At 36.4% G+C, this 25,108-nt stretch overlaps 1 long non-coding RNA gene across 1 annotated transcript in view; it reads right to left on the reverse strand.

Annotated features, from left to right (window-relative positions):
* LOC141377057 (uncharacterized) overlaps window positions 1–25,108 on the reverse strand; it is a 101,686-nt gene that overhangs the window by 11,827 nt on the left and 64,751 nt on the right. Inside the window, exons 2-4 of the long non-coding RNA XR_015506352.1 lie at window positions 12,528–12,679; window positions 1,853–1,914; window positions 287–438 (exon numbers count right to left, since the gene is read on the reverse strand). This is a non-coding gene — a long non-coding RNA (uncharacterized LOC141377057). The remainder of the gene's footprint in view (window positions 1–286; window positions 439–1,852; window positions 1,915–12,527; window positions 12,680–25,108) is intronic.

Here is a 25,108-nt window from a genome sequence, read left to right on the forward strand (position 1 = left end):
CTCTTAAAGAGAATGGGAGATGAGACTCTGATTGGTTTATTCTCAAAACAAACCTATAACTTAAGAAAATAAGCTCAACCCTTTAAGACAATGCGCCACGGCGCAAAGTGGATTCTTCCTTCCTTATTTTAGCAAAAGTGGATTCTGACTCGCCCTGAATGCGTTTGCACCCTGCGCTTTGCACTTTGCGCATGGACCGTCAAAATAGAGCCCTTAATGTTTTCCCATGAGTCAAACTGTATTCCTATGTATTCAGGTATACAGTAATTGAATAATCCATACCTACCAACATTTGTCTCTGAAACTCCAGGAGACTAGTGGTGGGGCGGACTGTTGCGAGGCGGGCAGGTTAATAACTGTACTGTGGTGTTAGTAACTGTACTATGAAGAAGGTTCCGGGTGGCCACTGTGATCAGATACTATACCAAAGTTGGCGACCTAGGGGAGAAATTACAAGAGTCAAATAACAAAACAGGAGGGTGGTTGGAGTTGGGTCTGAAATACCGAAGACTCCTGGGAAAATTGGCAGTGTTGGCAGGCATAAAATAATACAATTTAAAACAAGACTGCATAGTCTATGTTTTATAAACAATTTAATAAAATTAATAATTTCTTAAATTAAAAAAAGTTTCTGATGGTACAATTTCTTAGGCCTGAATGTTTTTAAAACCCTCAAAAAGTCAAAGGCCTCAAAAAACACTTGCGAAATGAAAAATTATAACCCAGACTCAATAGTGCATATACTCATGATGTGACTATTGCGAATGATCACATTACGTTATCAATGTTAAAATGATATTTTGTGCAGCCCTACTGTGTATGTATATATAAGTTAAAGTCAGAATTATTAGCCCCCCCCTTTTTTTTTCTTTTATGTTTAACGGAGCAAGGAAATGTCCTAATTAAGCCTTTAATTGTCACTTTCAGCTGTATAGAAGTGTCTTGAAAAATATGTAGTCAAATATGATTTACTGTCATCATGGCAAAGATAAAAATAAATCAGTTATTAGAAATTAGTTATTAAAACTATTATGTTTAGAAATGTGTTGAATAAATCTGCTCTCTGTTAAAAAGAAATTGGGGAAAAATATACAGGGGGGCTAATAATTCAGGAGGGTTATTAATTCAGACTTCAACTGTATATATACACAGTCTAATGACATACACTGTTTGCTTTTTTCAGCAGGTTAAGCATCATTCAGAAACCCTGACATAGCAAAAAATTCAATATTTTGTGTGTAGTGGAGTTGCTTTGGACAAAAAAAAGTTTCTTAAATGAATAAATGTAAATGTGAAAAATGTGAAGTAGTTCAATGCACAGAGCTTGGTTTAAAAAGGGAAAAATTGACACATTCTGTGAACTTTCCATCACAATAATATACATTTCAGAGCATTTTAACTTCTATTCTAGTTTATAAAAACAAAATACTAAACAGAAAGAGCACTTGGAGCTTTCAAGTGGAAATGCTCGGAGCAATCACTGTACATTTTCTTTATAGGCTTCCATGGCAATTGCATAACTTTCAATGCCATTAAAATATCTATTTGCTACTTTGAAATATGAAAACTCACAAAAAAGGGCTACAATGATTTTAAAATTGAGGTCTTGTTGTAACTGATGCATACCTCCTGCATACGGTAAACTTTCAATATAATTGAATATTTGTCAAATCATTTTTCATTTAAATTTTCTCAATCTTTTTACAATAAGAAATTCATTCAAGGACCTTAGAGTATGTTTACATTGTGAAATGTGTTTAATGGTGTAGTTACAAATGGAAAGGTTTTAATATCCAGACAACACATTTTTTAAAACAATACACAAAACATTGATTAAAATCACTGTACATACCAATAGTTGGCCTTATAGTCCGAGCTTTAAGTCCACCATTCTTGATTTGAACAACACAACACCTGAAAGCATAATACACAATCACACACCATTTTCACAAAATCACACTTCTTTGTGTGTAGTATATACAGAGAAAACTGTGGGTCTGTGTTCAAATGAAAGCTGATGTTAAAATTTGGTGGCCCCAATAAGCAGTTGTGTAAATGAACGGCCCAAACAATATATGTTTGTGTGAACATACTCTTAAAACTGAACATTTTGATCCATGTATGTAAAGCATGTGGATAAACTGGTGAGCAGTGAATGATCTAAGGTAATCTATGGAAACAAAAACAACTGAAAGCATTATTCCTAACACAAAAAATATCTGATGCAGTTTTGTGAGTCCCCTAGCGGAAGCTATCATAGCAAACAAACAAGCTCAGAGCTCTGCTGAAGAGCCGTAATCCTCTGGGTCTCTTTATCCCTGTCTGCAGAAAAACACCTGACCACATGAAAGCCTCAATGGGCCCAAACAGCAGGGAAGTACAAAGCCGACAGGAGGATATCAAACGAGGAGAATCCCGAGGAAGTACAAGAGGATCAGCTGCGACAACCTTTGGTGTGTCTGGCTAACTTCTAATTAGTCCTGCAGTCAGGCCCCAATTGCAGGTTAATCATAGAGATATCTGACCCTTTAATTACTTTATTATGTAGCCTGTTTGGCACGCATACACATATAGAGCAGTATTGGCAAACTTCTGGATTCATTAACGCCAGCTTTGAACACAATATAGGTTTGTTATAATCAGCTTCAGATTATGGACTGTCTTCCAGATATCAATAGTATACAATGGCTGCAAAAATTAAGCTTTGATTGCCTTTTCACGTCGTGGTTCACAGGTGTTTTCTGTTTATTTATGGCTATGAAATTCATTATGGGATCTGGATAACTGCTGTTTACTTTTGACGTTGAAAATTCAACTCTGCAGTTTTAGCCAGCACTCAATTTTGGGAATTTACACCTTGCTAACTTTAAATAGTAACAGTATCTGACTCCAGTAAGCTACAAACACAAACTGGGTATCACTGGAAAGAAGGCACTTTGAGCTTTACTGTGGTAAAAGGAAGTTACATGTTGAAAAATATAAAAAGTTATACATCATAAAGTTATGAGAAAAAAAATATTGTGTTCAATATTTGTTTTGCATATACAAACACAGGAAAACGTTAATGTCCTAGAAAAATAGGACTTGAAAGCCAAGTTTCTTATGAGTTTATATTTTTAAATTTGATGACGATAGCATGCAAAATGAGATTTCTGTAAAATTTTTCTGAGACTAAGGGTGCTTTCACATCTGTAGTTCTCTTCATTTGGTGCGGACCAAGGGTAATAAATGATACATTGTTGCATTTTCTGCCGTCTTTGGGTCATTTTTCACACCACACTGCTGGCTTTGGTCCGGGCCAGTTGAAACGAACCAAAATGCAGTCATCTGACAAAATCCACATCTCTCATTGGCCAGATGTTGTTGAACATATTTCCTAAACTGCTTATTGATTGGTCAGAATTCACATGCGGGAAAATGCCAGTGAACTCCCGAAAGTAAACAAAACAAAATGTCATTTTTACTCTGGATGGACGACTGCGCTGACTGATTGTATCCCTGCTTTAGACAAACTATACATTTCGAGAATGAAGCGCGGCCGCGGCTGGGAAACAGAGTTTCAATGCATCGCATGTCACTTCAGGAGGAGGCGTGAATTAATTTAGCTAAACTGGGACATGGTCATCTTGCGGAATTATTACCAACGATCCATCAGGTAATACCCCCCCCCCTTCTCTCTCTCTTTGTTGGTAAAGCGCTGTCAACATATATTTTTCCTCCATATCCCATAATGCACAGCGCATCGGCCTATGGCAGCTGAATAAGTACAAAATGCACAGTACTTTTAACGGTTGGACCTGTTTTAGTACGGATCATATTCTCACCACAAACGAACCGCTCCAGGATTTGTTTAAAAGAGTACTAAGACCACCTCTTCAAGCAGGTCTCGTACGCTTATTTGATCCGCTTTTAGTGCGCACTCGAGTACGATTGCTGCATTCTCACCTGCCCTAACGAACCGTACCAAAAGGGAAAACAAACTCTAGTGCGATTTAATCGAAATAAATAAGGCAGGTGTGAAAGCACCCTATATCAGTGTCCGTCTTTCCCTCACCGTCAAATGCACTCTCAAAAATGACCCTCCCAAACTAAAACATTTACAGTTGCTGAATAATTTGGTCTACATTCACAGTTTATGTATCTTTGGAAAAAAGTCACTCTGGGCTTTATTATCCATCATCTACAGTTTCTAATGCTCAAAAGGGAAAAAAAAGGTTATAGATGTATACTCTTCTACATTATAGAAGTAATGTAAAAAGAAATTGCACCGCACTAAACATTTTATTATTTCATGAACAATTATGTGAAATCAGTCCTGGGGCCTGCTTCAATAAGGAGGTTCAACCAACTCGGAGTTTAAACTTGAAATTTGAAATCAGAATTTTAAAATTCAGAGTTTTCGGTTTCAGAACAGCAGAATAAAACCTGCTCCTGACCAGGTTAGGTTCACAGAGTAAGTTACCACGGTTACCACTCTTTCAGAAACAGGCTTGAGTTTAACAAACCTGCCATTTTGAAACGGAAAACCTAGAGTTTCTCTCAATTCAGGGTTAAAATACTCTGAGTTTTCACTTAACCTCCTTTCTGAAACGGTCTTTCCAGAAAAGCAATACATCAAAAGCTACACTAGAAGCTAAGCTAGTATATGTTTTGAATTTGATGCCAATATCATGCAAAATAAAATGTCTGGAATTATTTTTCTGAGACAATGTCTTGTGATTTTCTCCTTCTCTGTTTGTGGAGAAGCAGTCTGACGACCACACATTTACTGGGGTTTCTAACACAACTGTTTTTGTCTTTTCACATACCACTAATTCTTTAATTGGAAAACAATAAGCAGAAACGTATAGGAAGAATTATTAATTTGAGCACAACAAGTACATTGTGTGAAATAAGTCCAGTGCATATGCAACAAAAACGTCTTACAAGAGAAATCCACTCCACAGCAGAGATTCAGCTTTATGACAGAAATACAGAATTAGGATTCTATTGTGAACAGTAGTATTTCCCCCCTTGAGTAGCAAACTTAATTTACTCTGAAGCCCATATGTACATATGTTAAAAAACTGAGTTTTTTTGACTTTTTTGTAATTTGAGTTTAAAAGTTTTAGATAAATTAATTAATTCATTAACTTCTTATCAGCTTAGTCCCTTTATTATTCTGGGGTCACCGCACCGTAATGAACCGCCAACTTATCCAGCATATGTTTCTCGCAGCGGAGGCCCTTCCACCCATACACATTTATTTACACATATACTACAGACAATTTAGCCTACCCAATTCATGTATAGCACATGTCTTTGGACTGTGCGGGAAACCAGAGCACCCAGAGAAAACCCATGCCAACATGAGGAGAACATGCAAACTCCACACAGAAATGCCAACTGACCCAGCTAAAGCCTGAACAAGTGACCTTCTTGCTTGGAGCACCACCATGCTGCCAGTTTCGATGAGTTATAAAAAACACCATTTGTGTGCTATTTTGAGCTGAAACTTCATTTACACTCTAGGGACATCAGAGACATATTACATCTTGTAAAAAGGGTATAATAGGTCCCGTTTAAAATGTTAGAAAAGACATTTAAAAAGCAAAGAATGCAATGACAAAAAACAAGTTTCTGGAGAATATTGAACGATGGAATTAATTTCTTGCAAATGTATGGCAAAACACACACGCACACACGCACGCACGCACGCACGCACGCACGCACGCACACACACACAAAACCCTTAGCCAGTCACTATAAACTCATGCTGAGCATCAAAGGGTTAAGTGTGTGATTTTAGGCCCGCTTTTCATGACTGGAATCACAGGATCAGTGCTGTCCACATCTCTGGAGCGGCTGGTGAATGTCAGAACAAGGCTCTTCATTAACAGGATCATAAAAGAGTGAGTTTTCCACTCCTTCATGCTCTTTACGCGAAATGTAACCTTTCTCTGTGTCCCCTGACCCTGCTGTCTGTCTCTCTCTCTCTACTGACAGACACTGTGGCTGAAAATTACAGACAGCCAGATCAGTTTAATGATGTCAGGCGTCACAGATTCGAGAGCTCACCAAAACTGACTATTTTAACTGTGCGCGTGGAGCCTTGAGGAGGAGACACACACACACACACACACACACACACACACACACACACACACACACACACACACACACACACACACTCTCTCTCTCTCTCTCTCTCTCACACACACACACACACACACACACACACACACACACACACACACACACACATACACGCACAAATCGTGTCATCTCTCAGTGTGTAGTTTTGGTTTTCTGAGCTGTTCTTCTGAGTAACTGTCAAAGTTACTTACCTCCAATCTCAGCCAAATGAGCAAATTACTCAGAAACAAGTCCAAACAAAACCGCAGAAGAGCGTTCAGTTACACTGCAGATCAGCTCGCCAGCTCTGTGTGCATGTGTCTACAGCTTTGTGTGGTGTTTGTGTGCCATATAGTTTTACTACTTAGACGCACTCCTTTTAAAGGGACAGTGAACAATAAAAATGTGCTCCTAATTAAGCATCATGCGGTTCATCCATTCATCCGTCCCTCCATCCATTCATACATGTATAAAATGATTTTAATAATAAACAATAACTTAATTGCTTTATGTTCAATCCACTTAAATTTAAGTTAAAGTAATTGATTTGTGTTGGAACAACCTGAATGAATTGTGTGGAACCCTGCCTTTATTACAGTCTGTCTGTCAATCAACACTCTCTGGCCACTTTATTATGTACACTCGCCAACTGCTCGTTAAGGCAAATTTCTGATCAGCCAATCACATAGCAGCATCTCAGTGTAGTTAGGCATGTAGACATGCTCAAGATGATCTGCTGCAATTCAGAATTTCTTGCACACCTTGGGCTCATCAGTACCAACTGAACATCGTGACCATACCTACCATCTTCTGATGGCTACTTCCAGCAGGATATCAAGCGTGAATCATCTCAGACTGGTTTCTTGAACATGACAATGAGTTCACTGTACTCAAATGGCCTTCAGTCACCAGATCTCAATCCAATAGAGCATCTTGTGGTGGATGTGGTGGAACTGGAGATTCACATCATGGATGAGCAGCTGACAAATCTTTCCAGGCAAAAAGGGGTCCAACCCGGTACTTGTAAGGTGTATCTAATAATGTGGCTGGTGAGTGTATGTAACCCATAGGCATTAATGATCAGTTTCCACATTTTGTGATTCCTGAATGTTTTTCCTTTATTTTTGTTTATGAATTGCATTAAAGGACCTTGATTTCTCCTCTGTTGACTTTTGATGTTTGACCAATAAGGACTATATATCACTTCAAACTTTTTTAAAAAATGTCAACAAACGTCACTTTTTAAAAAGTTTTCAACCTCAAAAGTTGTTAGAGAAAAGATCGAGGTCTCATAATGCGATTCAAAATCATAAATAAATGAAAAAAAAAACAAGAATCACAAAAAACTGCTAATTTGGTGATATTTAAAATCTTTTTTTTTTGTACTTAGTTTTTTTAGGGTCATAAAACCAGTGGGAACAAAACAAACAAACAAAATAATAATAATAAAAAATTAAAAATAACATACATATGTACACAAATACAACCCGTATGTATACATATATACATACAAATTTAAAAAAAAAAAATTTTGATGGTCCAGTTGTTGAATTTAAGTTACATTGCATCTACATGCCAACTAATTCTCATCAGATTATAAGTAGTTAGGTTGAGGTTAGGGTTAATGTAAGTTGACATGTACCTGCAAAGTTTCTTATGGTCAGTTAAATGCCTGTTGTAGGAGCAGTATCAGCAGATTTTAAGCTGACAGACTACTAATACTCAAATGGACCATCAAAATAAAGTGTTACCAAATATTAAATTAACCTCATAAAGAAAATAAATAAATTGAATAGAAATAAATAAAATGTTGGCAAAACATAGTCTCTCAATGATGCATAATATTTAATGTAAATGATAGATAATTATATTGTCATTGTGGAGAAAGACATTTCTTTTCAAAGATCTCTTTTTGTAATCATATTGCAAGTATAATTTTTTCCATTTCCTCAACTTCTGCTGTTATTTGGAACCATTCGTCTTTAGTTGGTGGGTCTTCCTTCTACCATTTCCGGGTTATAGCTTTTTTACTCTTTGCCAATAATATCTTAAATAGATATCTATACTTCTTTTCAAGTTTAATAGAAATATCAGATTAAGTACATAGAATAATCTAGGAATATGAAGATCAATAATATAATGGATAGCGGAGTATACAGTTTCCCAAAAACTATGAATTCTTAAACACTGACAGAATATATGTGCATGATGGACCTTTAAATCTAATTTTAATTAACATTATTATATGTATAGGCAATGTGTATTACATGAAAACAAATTCTTAAAATTAAATTGAAATTACACAATGCATATTTTATTGCTATTTGAATAAAATATCTATTTTTAACTGTAATTGTGACAATATATTAATACATGTAATAATTCATTATGCAATGATATAATAATAATAATAATAATAATAATAATAATATCTTTTTACACTTATATAATATTTATATGTAAATAAAAACACAAGTTACACAACACTAAATGTTTAAAAGATCCAAGTACAGTAGGCGTTTTGTACTAAATGAGTTTTCTGATGACCTCACACACACTTCTTTAGGTTCAACAACAAACAAATAAATCAGACGTGCAGCAACAAGCTGACTCAAGACATTTCTTTAAAAGATTGACAAACAAAACTGCCTTTCTGAGAAATCTGGTTTTGCTCAGTGTTGAGATTTAAATATTTTCATGTGTCCATTAGCACGTCTACTACTCTGTATGAACACACATACACACACACAGACACACACACACACAGACACACACACACATAGTGACGGTGACAGCTTTGTGAGTAATATTTCAGCAGCAGAGGGTTGTGGGGTTTGGGCCAGTCTAGAAAGCGTGTTTACGCTGAACCGCTCGTTATTGGGCAGACCACAAACCTCTGCTGACCACAGGCATGTGTGTGTGTGTGTACGTGTATGTTTATGGCATAAGGAGGAGGAACCGCTCTCAAATACACTCAAACAGTGAGCTGAAGCAGAGCTCTGACTGCCAGGAACATCATATTCGAAGACAATTATCTCATTCATCTGTGCAGCGAGCATTTTGCACAAGCGTAGGAGTGCAAAACAGAATTGCATCACCTCTAAAACATGGGTGGGTTGTTTTTGTCATTTCAATATAGCGAAATTACAAAGATGATGATGATGATTTTAGAGATAATGTGGCAACAAACATGTCACATCTCTTGATTTCTTTGGCACAGGTGCCACACAAACAATGTTGAACAGAAGAAGCCAGCCTTGTTCCCAGCGTTCATTACAGGCTTCAAAAGGCGCTTCTCACCTGGCACGAGTGTGTTTTACCACGCTTATCTAAACAGTTTCAGAACGGGTGTCATTCCTTACACCCTGTAGATCTGCTCTTAAACAATGTGCTCCATTCATCGTGCGCCGTGCTCTCGATGACGCTTTGAGGAAACGGTTGCGCAAAGAGAAAACTGGCATCGCTAATTAAACCTTCTTCATTCCACAGCTCTGTGAGCTAGCTAATCAAAACAAACAATTAAAACGCTATTGTTCTGAGTGAAGAGTAAACAGCTCACAGCCTCAGGTATTCTCTTGATCGACCTGGGAAAGATGTGTTGTCTGAGGAAATTATTTCACTCAGCCGTAATTGAGTTCATTCATTTAAAGGTGCAGTTCAACCAATATGTTGTTTTAAATTCAAAAGTCTTTGATTAAAATGAGTTTGTCCTAAGTACATTTTTAATAATCGCTCATTGACACAGTAGGAAGATTGTTGCTGTAGTACTGTACACTCTCAGAAATAAAGGTACAGGAGCTGCCACTGGGGCAATCGCTTTTTAAAAGATATATATTTGTACCCAAATAGTCCACAGTGGTACCTTAAAGGTGCATATTAGTACCTAAATGTACCTAAAAAAGTACCTTTGAGGTACCATTATTGACCCTTAAGGTACAAATATGTACCTTTTGAAAAGGTACTGCCCCAGTGACAGCTTTTGTACCTTTCATCTGAGGGCGTACTCACACTATGTACAGTTGCCTCGAACCGGGCCAAAGCACACTTGTCCCCACTCCCGTCTCCCCTGACAGCCCACACTCTCACCACATTCGGGCCTGGGCACGCTTACGTCATCGATGCTGCGCTGTTCAGAAAGCGCTTTCGCTCAGCACAGCGGATATTATTCTAGTTATATCTCTTTAGTCCTTAGGGATGCGGTGACACGCAGTCAGATATTTCGCCGAACAGATCAGCCACTTTTGACGCTCATAAACAATCATAAAGCCCTCGTGCTGCAGGAATTAGGAGGTTTGCTAAAGGTTCTCAGCTGTCGTGCAGTGAGGGGTTTGCGTCTTTAATAAACTGCGGCAGTTTGCGTTCACTGAACAGTAAGATTGATTAATAAATCCATATGAAACAGTCCCTTAAAAGTCACGTCTCGCTTTCAGTTTTCGGGCTTCAGCCAAAGTGAACCGCGCTCAGGCACACCTCTTCCAACCGGGGCAGGGCCAGTGCCTGAGCCCGATTCAGCGCACACACACTTCTCAAACGATCCAGGAAACGGGCCTCGACACGGTACGGATAGCAAAGTGTGAGTAGGCCCTGAGAGTGTACAGTACTACAGCAACTACCTTTCTACTGTGTAAGATGCATTTCAAGACATTTGCCAGATTTTTGTCATCAAATAGCTGCTGTGTCTGTGTGACTATCTTCTCACACATTTCATTCAAAGCCTAATGTTTTGATTTGATTTTTGACTGTTGTATTCTGTGGAATCTTTCAGTGTAGTGTTAATGGAACTGTGGCCATTAACTTTGAGAAAAGTTCAAACTCATTCAGGGAGAGACCCAGAGATCATTTCACTGCGGTGGTTAAGTGTCCGGTTTTCTCCAGTTACAATCGATGCAGTAGTACAGTATTTAACATAATAATGTTGGCTAACATCGTACTGAAAATTAAAACCAAAAGAGACACGGCGCTCTATTTTGACGATCCATGCGCAAAGTGCAAAGCGCAGTGCGCAAACGCATTAGGGGCATGTCAGAATCCACTTTTGCTAATATCAGGACGGAAAAATCTGCTTTGCACCGTGGCGCATGGTCTAAAAGGGTTGAGCTTATTTTCTTAATGAGTTATAAGTGTGTTTTGAAAATAAACCAATCAGAGTCCCATTCCCTTTAAGAGTCAGTTGCGTCGTGTCATAGCGCATTTGCTGTTAACATAAAGTAAAGTAAGTGTGTGGAAAAACTGAGCACTTCACTAGCAAGAAAACAGTTAAACAGAGCATCTGCAGCACGAAAATGAGAGATAAATGATTAACTTTCACTTTCGCTCTCATGGATAGGGAAACCTCGTATGCACTGACATCAATTAGCCTATAAATAATTAATTGCGTTTGTTAAGTGCAAAGATTTGTTTCAAAATGATTTCTAAATTCAGTTCCAATTTCCAGCAAATGAATAAATGAACAATAATAACGAAGTGTGGTCAATTATATCCTAATACACATGCTGTGCCCTATGTGGTCTAAAACCTGAAAGGTGGGCAAATCTAAGCATGTTTTTAATAAAACAAAAATAATACCGCAAATAATAACAACATTATACAAAAGCAAATTGTCATGAATAAACTGAAAAAGCCTCCCGAGATGAAGAAGGCATGAAAGTATGGTTTTTATATTCATGTAGGCTAGAAAATAATGTTTTGTTATATTTTAATCCTTTATATATATATATATATATATATATATATATATATATATATATATATATATATATATATATATATATATATAGTGTGTAAGCGAGGCACACAACTAACACGCTATATAGAATAGACTATTAAAGTTTCTCAAAATAGCAATGCGCCTCAACACACCTCCTTTTTTAGACCAGAACGCCTAAGGGCGCACATATGAGTGCAAATGCATTTGCTATTTAAACAGCGTGGCACAAAAATGCAAAACCACTCTGGTGTCAAGCTGAAACTAGGAAACAACAATTGCGTCGCGCCTTGTGCCACATTGCGATGGATGTATGATAGGGCCCACAATGTGGCATCGTATGAGCTATTTTTCCATTTACTAAAGAATTTCATCAATGTCAGTTCCAAAGCAGTAGACCAATCAGAAGGACTTGGAGGTGGGGAAAGCATTGTGAGTTTGTTTACAGGCTCTGGATACCTCAGCCCTATTCTGTGCTTTTAAGAAATGATTCCTGAGGACTGTGTCTCACGTTTTTACACTCAAAGAACCATTCTGTATGAATGGCCACTTAGAAAGTTTCTCAGCCAATCAGAATTAAGCATTCAATGAAGCATATAAGCTTCCACAAGTAAGCCCTCTGCAAACAATAGTGTGATCAATGATATGTCATTTGGGATGTTTTCTGTCCTGATGGTGTGTGCTGGTTGTTTTAAGTCAATCTTATTACCAATCATCCCTCCTGGCTGTGTGGAATGTGAGTCTGGAAGGGCGTCTGAGATTCGAGAGCTTCATGTGGGCTCCAGCAGGCAGACAGACAGACAGCAGAGCTCTTGCAGAGACGACAGCGACTGATGGTTTGATCCATGCCGGTGTCCCTGCCTGATAGACACATAGACACACACACACACACTTACTCATCTTTCCTGCCATGTACTATAAAACAAAACAAGACTTTTTCTTTGAACACTGTAAAAAAATAATATGATCAATCAGTCACAGTAACATATATTACTTTAACATATTATTCATTTATTCATTTTCTTTCAGGTCAGTCCCTTATTTATAAGGGGTTGCCACATTAGAATGAACTAACAACTATTGCGGCACATGTTTTACGCAGCGGATGCCCTTCCAGCCTCAACCCAGAACTGGGAAACCCCTTTACACATTCACATTCACACACACACATACACTACGGCTAATTTAGTTTGTCCAATATAGCGCATGTCTTTGGACTGTGGGGAAAACCGGAGCACCCAGGGGACATCCATGTGAACACAGTGAAAACATGCCAATGCCACACAGAAATATCAATTGACCCAGCCAGGACATGATCCACCTTCTTGCTGTGAGGTGACAGTTTTAACCACTGAGGCACCGTGACACTTATAACTTACTAAAATGAATAAAATTTCAACACATTTTTTAAGCTATAGGCCTACAATACTTTATTGTATGATTTTAAAGGGATAGTTAACCCAAAAATAAACATTCCTCCATCATTTACTTACACTCCACTTGTTCAAAACCTGTTTGAGTTTCTTTCTTCTGTTGAACACAAAAAGAAGACATTTTGATGGATCTTGGAAGGCAGCAGCTGTTGACTTCCATAGTATTTTTGTTCTGTTTTATATGGATTTAAATGGCTGATGGTGTCCAACATTCTTCAAAATGTCTTGTTTTCTGTTCACCAGATAAAAAAAAAATAAATAAATAAAAAAACATCATATTGCAAAAACACTTTTGAAGCCAATGGCTAATATTGACAAAGAAAAAATAGCAGCATAATATTGGTGTGAACCTTTTGGAAAAATTTGAGTATGCATATAATTTCTTTAAGTGCTATGAAATTTACTTTTGTAGTGTAAATGCTCATGTGATCAATCAATCCTAATCTCCTCCTACTGACTGAACAAGTGATAATTTTGAGAAGTGTTGTGAGAAAGGGTAAACAAAGGTGCTGTGTTGTTTACCAAAACATACAGATCACTACAATACATACAAATATTGCACATATCCAGGCAGACATCTGCTGTCATTTTTTGCTATCTCTGTAAGAACCTTGTGCAAAATCTGTGGATTTATTTGGAATGATTTTTACAGTATATTAACTAAAAACTTACCACATTAAATAAAAGTAACATATGTTTAATTTATTTAAGGTTTAGAATGCACATCCAATTAGAAGCACTTGATTAGCAAGTCTGTCATAATACATCTACTAAAAAATAAAAAATAAATTTATTTTATGGCATATTATTCAATACTACATCTGAAATATAAAAACTAACAAATAAATATATTGTTTTATATATAGTTTATATACAAAGCTCAGCATAGTTAAGTACACCCCATATCCATTTCTCAGTGAATATAGGCAATGTATTTTGGCGCATTTAAACAAAACATATTTATTAAGCCAATATATTTATTAAAATAATCTTTTAGTCACCAAAAATATTTAGAAATTAAAAGATAACAATACAATTAAATTTCATTTTTAGCAAAATATTGCAAAAAATAAATTACAACCTAATAATGTCAACAAAATCTATATTTTTTTGCTTCTCTTGATTGTTTCTCAATTTAATTTTGTATGTAATATTTTTCTATAACATATACATATGGGTGTACAAATTTTTGAACAGTTATCGCAAGTTATTTTGCTACATAAGCTCCGGATTTGGCTTCAGTATTGACTAATCTAATGTATATGCACAAATATAGTATTGTATAGCTTCCTATTAAAAATATGAATTAAAAACATTGATTTGGTGGGGTGTACTCATACATGCTGAGCACTATAAATACACACACAAACACACACAAACACACGCACACGCACACACACACACACACGCACACACACACACACACACACAAACAGCCTTGATTCTCATCGCTCTAACAGACCCGTTGACCCACCTGCTGTCCTCAGGTGAGTCTGGTGCATGGCCTACGCTTGTGTTGGCCTCTTTATCCCCTGCAACAGTCAGCCCATTGTTTACCAAAATCATAAAACAATATTCTGCGTCTGGAGTGGCTGCCAGACTAAACAGAACAAATGAAGAACTCCTGGGGTCCGCTGCAGCCGGGCCTGTTCTGAATTAGCCTGCTTTCACATTTGTTTTGTCTTGGCTGAGACCAGGGCAACATTTAGCGCTTTAAGAGCCCATCCCTACTTTAAAAATCCCACAAACTTCAGCGCAATTTCACACAGCGGCTCTGTTCCAAAACCTGGTGAGCTGCCCTGCTGTCGACACCACGGGCCTGCCTTACAGTGTTTGAGGGAAATAATGAAGATAAATGCTGTAGTGATAGGAATATACACAATGTATGACAGGAAACACCATAACCGTTGACATAATTCTGTTTTCAGTTGGGTTTAAGTGATGTAGGTTCATGACGTAGACAAAATGACTTTATATTTTAAAATATCATGATTGTACTTAAACATAGTAAGCTAAATTTTGCAACACTACAAGGATAGTTGTGCCAGCATTCAATATTAAACGTTTTGTCTCTCTCTTTCTTCCTGTGAAAAAAAATATATAATTGAGCAGGAATTTAAAATGAGAAACTTTTTATTCATCTTAGTTGTTTCATACCACTACATTTATATATTTTAAGTACACTGTACTATATTTAGTAATATGATTTCAAAGGCTAATGAAAAACATTAATAAACAATACAGTATATCACAAGTTTACTGAAACAAAATCAGCTGTAGACCAACCTGATCATAATCCAGCTGGGACATTTCTTTCTTTCTTTCTATTGAGCATCATGAAGTTCAAAGTTTTACTGCTCTAACTGCAATGTTGCTCGTTAATTTGGCTGAAAATAATTTCTTTAAAAGATAGTTTATCCAAAAATGACTCAATATGTATCTGTTAAGCTAAACGGAAGACATTTTGAACAATGTTGGGTAGCCATAGATTTACTGAAGTAAAAAATAACACTGAACTCAATTGCTACTGTCAACAGATAAACTTTTCTAGGTTAACTATACCATTTAGGCAATATAATACTGCTGTGAACCTTTTGACGAGCATGCATATATTGAAATGATATACTATGATATTTAGTGGGCCAGTTTACTAGGTTATGGAACAGAGCTAGTTTATGTATGTGCGTTTATGTGCATCATGGTAATCACATCTAGAAAAAGAATACTACTCATTCCCTTTGTCTACTCTGACAAAATCTTACATAAATGCACAAAGAGACAAATGGTGAAAATATATGTAGTAAAATAGCTCTTTAAATATGCATCATTTTAACCGTTATGAAAATATGTGAAAATTTCACATTCAATCTATACTTTACTGAATAAGCAACATAATATGAATGATTATGGAATACATGTTTTCAAATTCCATATTTCATAGATGTGAATGATAATGAAAAAATTATACAGCTTAAATGCAGCTTTTTGTGGAATTGTTTGCACATTTTTAAAGCAATCATATGGCATTTATCTGAGAGGCAAATGGAAAACAAAACAAAACATTTAATTATCAATTTAAACATTTGACTATAACCAGTAAGGACAATTAGATCTGTTTTGCACTGCCTTAAAAGCTACACAACACATTTAGAACTCTATAACTAATATTTAGAACTTTATAACTATATAAACTTTTTGATTATAACATTATTACTGATAACACATGCTGCTTTAAAACAAATCGTAATCGAATCATATCAAATGGTACCGTAAAAACTGCACAAACAAATACATTTTAATTGATAGAGGCAACAGAATTATGTAACCATCAGATAATCATAGTTAACCAACTAATTAAAACCAAATAAATAAAACTAACCAACCCATCAATTAAAACCAACTACCTACCTATTTAAACAAACCAACCAATTAAAACCAACTAACCAACCTACCAACCAACCAACCAACCAACCAGTTAAAACCAACCAACCAACCAATCAATTAAAAACCAACCAGTTAAAAAGAAACCAACCAACCAACCAACGAAGCAAATAAAACCAATCAACGAACCAACCAATTAAAAACAACCAACCAACCAACCAACCAACCAACCAACCAACCTTTTAAAACAAACCAACCATATAAAACCAACCAACTAAATAAAACCGACCAACCAATTTAAAACCAACCAACCAACAAATTACAGCCAACCACCAACCAATTAAAGCAATCAACCAACCAACAAATTAAAATCAACCAACCAACCAATTAAAAACAACCAAACAAAAAATTACAACCAACCACCAACCATTTAAGACAAACCAACCAAATAAACCAAACCAGTTAATTAAAACCAACCGACCAGTTTAAAACCAACCACCAAACAATTAAAACCAACAAACCAACTGACCAACCAACAAATTAAAATTAACCAACCAACCAACCAACGAAATAAACCCAACCAGTTCTGTTAAACCAACCAACCAACCAGTTTAAAACCAACCAACCAACCAACAAATTACAACCAACCACCAACCAATTAAAACCAACCAACCAACTAACCAACCAACAATTTAAAATTAACCAACCATTTAAAACCAACCAACCAACTAAAACCAACCAACAAATTACAACCAACCACCAACCAAATAAAACAAACCAATCAATCAATAGATTGAAATCAACCAGCAAACAAATTAATTAAAACCAACCAACTAACCATTTAAAACAAACCATTCCAATTAAAACAAACCAACCAATTTAAAACCAATTAAGTAACAAATTACAACCAATCACCAACCAAATAAAGCAAACCAATCAACCAACAAATTAATTAAAATCAACTAACCAATCAATTAAAAACAACCACCAACCAACCAACCATTTAAAACAAACCAACCAACCAATAAAAACTAACCAAACAATTAAAAACCAATCAAACAATTAAAACTGACCAACCAAACAAACCAACCAACCAACTACTTTAAAATTAACCAACACATCATAACCAACCACAAACCAATTAAAACAAACAAACAAACCAACCAACTAAGCAAAAACAAACAAACAAACAAACAAACAAACCAACCAACCAACCAACCAACCAACACCAAGCAACTAACCAAATAAAACCAACCAACCAACCTTAAAACCAACCAACCAACCAACCAACCAACCAACCAACCAACCAACCAATTAAAACCAATCAACCAAATATTAATAAAACCTAAGCTAGTTCCCAAAGAAATATTTCTTGGTTCAGTTAGATTAGTTTAATACGTTTCAAAGACAAAACACGACAAAATGACTAAAAATGTAAACAATTTTAACAAAAAAACTATTAAAACATTTTTGAATCACTTCCCCAAAACCCTCCTGAAATATCACTGTTAGACAAACCACATACAACACCACTCTCTGTTCTTTAGAAAGTGTAAAAACACATTTTCACCATAATTTAACGATAGTTTGAATTGTTCACCTGACATGGTTGGATTTGTTAAGCAATCATTGTGTCAACTGATGAAGTTTAATTAGCAGCATTTCACCCTCTCATCAGTCATCAGATGTAATCTCTTCATCAAATCATAACGCTCAGCTTCATCCACAAAATTAGCAGCCTTTTGTTTGACAAGCCTGAGCAGCAGAGAGCATGACAGACAAAAGCAGGCTTTGATCTCTAGCAGGAGACGATTGGATTTCTTTCACTCATCCGCAGGTGAAGCCAGAGGTTAAAACAACTGTGTTTATCTGCTGAAAGGCCAATGCCATCTCATCAAGCTGAAAAAAAATTGTACTCATTCACACCTGCTTTAGAAATACCTGACTAACAGACGCTGTCAAGAAGGATCAGAGACTTGAGGTGCCACAGGTTCCTAGGAGTCTAAGTTTTTCCACCTTCTGTTAAAATGCATAACCATCACAAATGCGCAGTAGAGACCATAACCATCTGATATTAATGTCTACAAATGCATCTCCTCTGACCACATTCTGTTTTGAAATAAGGTCTAGAAACGTGCTTTTCTTAAAAAAATAAATCAATAAAATCAATTTTAAAAAAACGAATAAAACATTCTTTTCAAATGAATAAATCAATAGAGTAAACTTTGAACCAGTGACCTGTAATATAACTGTAATTTGTTATTATAGTAAAATCTGTACACTCTCAAATAATAAATGGTACTGTGATCACTAAGGTGGTACTTTTCCAAAAGATACACATTTGTACCTTAATGATCCATATTGATGATTCAAAAGTACATATAAGTACCTAAATAGTACTAAAGTGTAATATTTAGAGACTAAAATTCTGAAAACCTACAGAAAAATGTACGCGTTTTGTGTACACAACACGTTTTGCTGCAAATTCCAAGTGATTATGCGTTCATCCAATAGCAGTCAATTTTGACAGATATTTTTGATTTAGTCTTTATTTTCAGAAAAAAATGCATATTAGTCTGTCACTTTTCTATTATTTAAGTCTTCGCAAATTTAAATATTACAAAATTATTGTACTTTTGTCAACTTTTAGTCTTACTGTAGTTAAAAGAGTACATTTTAATAAAATAAACATGCAGTCTTTAGACAAAAATTGTAGATTTTCCCTCCATTCCACCAATTAATCTGAATTTAAGTAACAGGCTGTAATGACATTGAACTCTGAAGCCTGATTTATAATCATTTACTCTGAATCAAGTGTTTGCGTACACCAGAGAGGGGTCTGGATGCAGATCGTGTGCAGTTGGAAGCTCAGCTGCATGCAATGCTTTAATTACGTACAACTAACCCCACCCCACCTCACCGACAGTGAAGTTGCTAGTTCCATTGAGTGCATTGTGTCTGAGATATGCAGTCAAATCCAGCTAGCAAATCCAAGTCACAGTCATTTATAGGGAAGAAAGATGTAAGAACTGGCGAACGTTCAACAGCTTTGATCGTAAAGTATACACAGAAGTATCCAGAAGCAACACCTTCACGAGACTAGAGATTTATTGAACACTTACACCACCGGCCTCGCTCCCCTCCAACAGCTCTCAGCCCCTCCAACACGCATCAACACTGCCAACCTGACCAATCACAGATCAGCATTCATAAGTAGGTGAAGAATACCTAACACTATCCTACAAAAATTCGTAATCTTTTGATTTAATGGCTAATTTATATGAAATCATACAATGTTATTTGTACAATTTAGTACGATTTGCTTATCCCCCCAATGGTTGGCTTTAGGGGTGGGGTTTGGTGTCACGCCTCCTTTTCAAAATTTCACATTTTCGTATGACTGAACTCATACGAACACTATACGAACTCATACAACACTAAATGGACAAAACGTAAAGTAGTTACATTTCCTCGTGAGATCAGGCTGGAATACCAGGGTAGTAAAGCTGCACGATTCTGGCTAAAATGAGAATCGCAAATTTTTTTTTTTTGCGCTTTCGGCTTCATTTTCACAGCTAAGAGCGGTTCACTTCCGCGCGGCTCCCAAACGATCACTCTGTGCCACAAACTAAATGCAGTTTACAACTTTATTACCTGTTATTACCTGTTACAACTTTAATAGGCTATGCAGGTTCTGTTCACTAAAGTAGACTTCATTCAGTGGCGCGCGCACACCCACCCTCCCTCTCTGTGATAACAGCTGACGGTCAGCTCACGTCACTTGTGATTTTGCGGTCGCAAATACATTATTACGTGAAGACAGAAATTACATTTTTAGGGTGAATTATATCTCATAAATACAGCGTGCTACTCTTTCAACACCATTTGGAGGTGTTCACGTTGCTAAACAACATATGCAATACGATATGAAGACTTGTGCGACCACCATTGCTTGAAAATATGATTGACAGAATCGTAGAAACGCTGGATTAAGATCGTCTAGGGCAGGGGTGGCCAACCCTGTTCCTGGAGGACCACCTTCCAGCAGATTTCAGTTGCAGCTCATATCAAACACACCTGCCTGTAATTATCATGTGGTGTTCAGGTCCTAATTAATTTCAGGTGTGTTTGACATGGGTAGCAACTGAAATCTGCAGGAAGGTGGCTCTCCAGGAACAGGGTTAAACTAGGGGCTTAGTAACTACTAGCTAGTTTGGAACTAAATTTGTTCCCACTTTTGTTGCACCACATGTTCTTAAGGCAAACTGTAGTTAGTAGGTCATAAGCTCTTCGTAAAGTCATGTGTAGTAGTTGCATCAAAAGACGTAATATCCAAAAAAAAAAAGCATTTTAATTGTTAAACTGGTTTAAAATTCTGCAACTAATGCATCTATATATAACTATCCTATGAAAATTGAAAAATAAAATTTTTATAGCACATTTAATTACAGCCAGATACTACTAACATACAATGCGTACAACTTTGCGTGCATTTACGGCTCGCAATGCAGATATCAAAACTTTCATTTTTTATATTCTACTCATGAAAGAGGAAAGAAAAAGAAGAAAAACTCAGTCGTGAAAAAAATTCTCATTTTAATTGAGGGATACAATAAACTGTACAAAATTGAACGTCTTTCAATAACCAAAAAAATGCAAGATTTGGGAGGAAATTGAGGCTGTGAGTAGAGAGAGATCAGTCTTTATTATATTTTTCTGAACTCTTCAATGTAAACTAAACTAATCTTGCTTTTGTATCTTTTCTACCATTATACATGGGAGGAGGCTGCCATAAATATTGAGTTGGAACGTAGCGTTACGTTTAAACTTAGTTCAGTGACGCAACACAAAAATATTTAGTAGCATGTAAAACCTAGTTTATACTTCTGCATCAAGTAATCGGCGTGACCCACGGCGCATGCAGTGTGCGTAGCCTTGCATTTATACATCTGTGCACTGGTTCTGTTGCTCTGCAATAACACTATAGAAACACTAGCTGGCTATAGGCGTTAATGTTCCTCTGTGTCAAGTTTCTTCGCTGGTGTTTTTTTTCTGAACGCTACCTAAATGTACAAGTGGCTCAAACTCACTCATGTTGAGGCTGGAATCAGCTCATGTGTAACAACTGTAATCATAAGGTAAACATAAAACAACAGCTTCCATCCGGAGCTCCTTCACGGCACTCCGCACTTGTAAACATTCACTGCATCGGGCTCGTGTGGCTCTCCTCTCCCCCCACACTCATCAGTGCTACCAAACTGACCAATCACAGGGCTTGCGCTATGCGTCGTTGCGACGTGTAGTTAAATTTCTAGGGAGGTGTGTGTCAGCGTGCGCTTGATGCAGAAGTATAAATCAGAATTAGTGTCCCTTTAAGTCACAACTAGACTACATTTTAACTTAGCCACTGCTGGTGCAACCGGCCACTGGTCTTTTGAGGCTGTTCAATTTAGTGTTATCAAAGTATTGAGAAATTTTTAAAACATTCATTTCCCACTAACATTTGAGCACTGCTTAGTGTTCTTAAAGACTGCTGATTGGCCATTGTGTTCATGTTCTCAACAGAAATGACTGTGATTGGCCATAAAGGTCATTGGTTCAACAAATGGAAACACAGCAGACATGAAGCGTTTCAAAGCTGTGTATATCAGTCGTTTCGTTAGCAAGTATCTCATATGTTAGCTTATAGACAGACCAGCTGATCAATGTGACTTTGAAACGCTCCAGTGTCCCTGTATCTGTGCTTTCACTTGGTGAACTGATGGCCTTCAAAGTCAATCCTTTATGATGAGCATGTGAACACAATGGCCAATCATTAGTGTTTAAGACACTCTCAACAGCGCTCAAAATGACATTTCTTAAAATTTCTGTACCAATTGGTTCCAAACTCTCCGTGTTTACTCTATGAAAGCAATCCAATCAATTGCATCTCTGTGCTTAAAAGTGGAATGCTCAAAATGTTACAGACCCTGTTTGCACCTGTATTTAGAGTCAACCACTTGTAATCAGATTGCCAAAAGCACACCTTAACATCTGGCATAATCTGAGCCTGATGCATTTTACTTCAGTCATATTTGATAAATATGGATCAGATGGTCATAAATGCCCATGGAAAAGATGTGCATGTCCTGAAGGCAAACGCTGAGGAATCTGTGTGAGAAGACGCAGAAATATGATTTCCCAGAAAGTACAGTTGGATGTTTATTCCCAGAACTGGCCTCAAGATGAGTCCCAGTAAATAATGCAGAAATGTGGCTGAACATCCTTTGAGAAATTTCTCAGAGATCCAGGAGCAGCAGCTGGTGTCTGGCTGCATCTTACAGTATGAGTTGATGTTATGGGTAAATGTCTAATGCTCTGCGGGGTTGAGGCGGAGGTCTGTGTGTGTCCCTCCGTGTTGAGGTTTTGTTGCCTGTGTGTGTTCTGTCATCCTGGGTGGCTGAATTGTATATCTCTCATGACACGTTAAGTGTGGCCCATACATTTACAGAACGACAAACACACAAATCAGAGCAGACTACAGCCGTTTGGACCCAATTTAGCCGTGGTATTGATTCCAAATCCATCATCTTTTTCCCTTCATAATGTCATATCGACTAAATCTCACTCATTTAGATAAATAAGGGGCCTTTATTGCAATTTATGTTTCTATATAGAAACTTAAACATCCACAGAACTTCCATCGCACAAAAGTTTTTTTTTTTTTTTTGTTTTGTTTAACGCTAGATAAACATGGTAACAATTTTTAATAGCTTCACACCAAATGGTTGGCTTATCATTTCTTAAGCATTAACATTAACAGACAATAGTGAGCAGTTTATAAATAAGTATTATAAGTCGCTTATTAACACTGAACTATTTTCATATTGTTTGGTTTGAAATGATTATATTTATTATATATTATAATGGTAACACTTTACAATAACAGTACATGAATAATGATGTATTAATATGTAAACTAAACATTACTTTATTATGAATTAATGATGAGTTATGATGCACTAATCATGAATTATCTTTAAGTACAACATGAGTCACATGAGTTCATGTGTAAATAACGACTACCTTAATTACTTGTTAGTACATGTTGTTAATTAATGTATTCATTAACATTTAAGTTTAGGCTAAATGTAACCAACATGAACTCATGAGCTGTTAATGTATAGTTATGTCATGACTTTACTTGGAGGGGCACATGACTATTAACTCATCCTTAACTACTTATGAACTCCTCTTCATGTTGATGTTGACAGAAAACTCTTCTATTGTTATTCAGTGTAAACTCACTAGTTGGACGTGCATAAGGAGTTCATAAGTAGTTAAGAATGGGTTAATGATGATGTGCCTCTCCAAGTAAAGTCACAACGTAATTATACATTAACATATCATGAGTTCATTATGGTTAAATTAAGCATAAACTAATGTGGTAATTAATACATTAATTAACAAACAATCATGAACTAACAAGTAATTAAGGTAGCCATTATTCACACATGAAATCATGTGACTCATGTTGTAGTTAAAGTTAATTCATGATTAGTGCATACCTTAACTCATCATTAATTCATAATAAAGTAATGTTTAGTTTACATATTAATACATCATTATTCATGTACTATTATTGTAAAGTGTTACCATTATAATTAATAAATAGATTATATATTATATTTTATTACAATTTGTGTGTCTATATTGAAATCTCTGTATAGAAGTCACAATTCATGCAAATAACAAACGATTAACAAAAATTATTAGCTTAACAAACTACAACTTAGCTGCTTATTAATAGTTGGTAAGGTGACGGCTGGATAGGAATAAGAATGTAGAATAAAATCACACTTTATAACTATTAAATAACTGTTAATATCATGAGACAATAAGCCAGAAGTTACAGTGCATCCTAAAAGTATTCATAGCGCTTCACTTTTTCCACATATTTTATGTTACTGCCTTAGTCCAAAATGGATAAAATTTTCCTCAAAATTCTACACACAATACCCCATAATGACAATGTGAAAAAAAGAACATAAGTATTCTCAGCCTTTGCCGTGAAGCTCTAAATTAAGCACAGGTACATTCTGTTTCCACTGATCATTCTTGAGAGGTTCCAGCAGCTTAATTGGGGTTGAGCTGTGGTAAATTTAGTTGATTGGACATGATTTGAAAAGGTATACGTCTGTCTATATAAGGTCCCAGGGTTGACAGAGCATGTCAAAGCACAAAACAAGCATGAAGACAAAGGAATTGTCTATTGACCTCTGAGACAGGATTGTCTTGAAGCACAAGGCTGGGGAAGGTTACAGAAAAATTTCTGCTACTCTGAAAATTCCGATGAGCACAGTGGCCTCCATCATCTGTAAGTGGAAGATATTTGAAACCACCAGAAATCTTCCTGGAGCTGGCCGGCCATCTAAGCTGAGTGATCGGGGGAGAAGGGCCTTAGTCAGGGAGGTGATCAATAAGCTGATGGTCACTC

Source organism: Danio rerio, chromosome 13 (genome assembly GCF_052040795.2).
Source record: "Danio rerio strain M-AB ecotype USA chromosome 13, GRCz13ab, whole genome shotgun sequence".
In the NCBI taxonomy this organism is placed as follows: domain Eukaryota; kingdom Metazoa; phylum Chordata; class Actinopteri; order Cypriniformes; family Danionidae; genus Danio; species Danio rerio.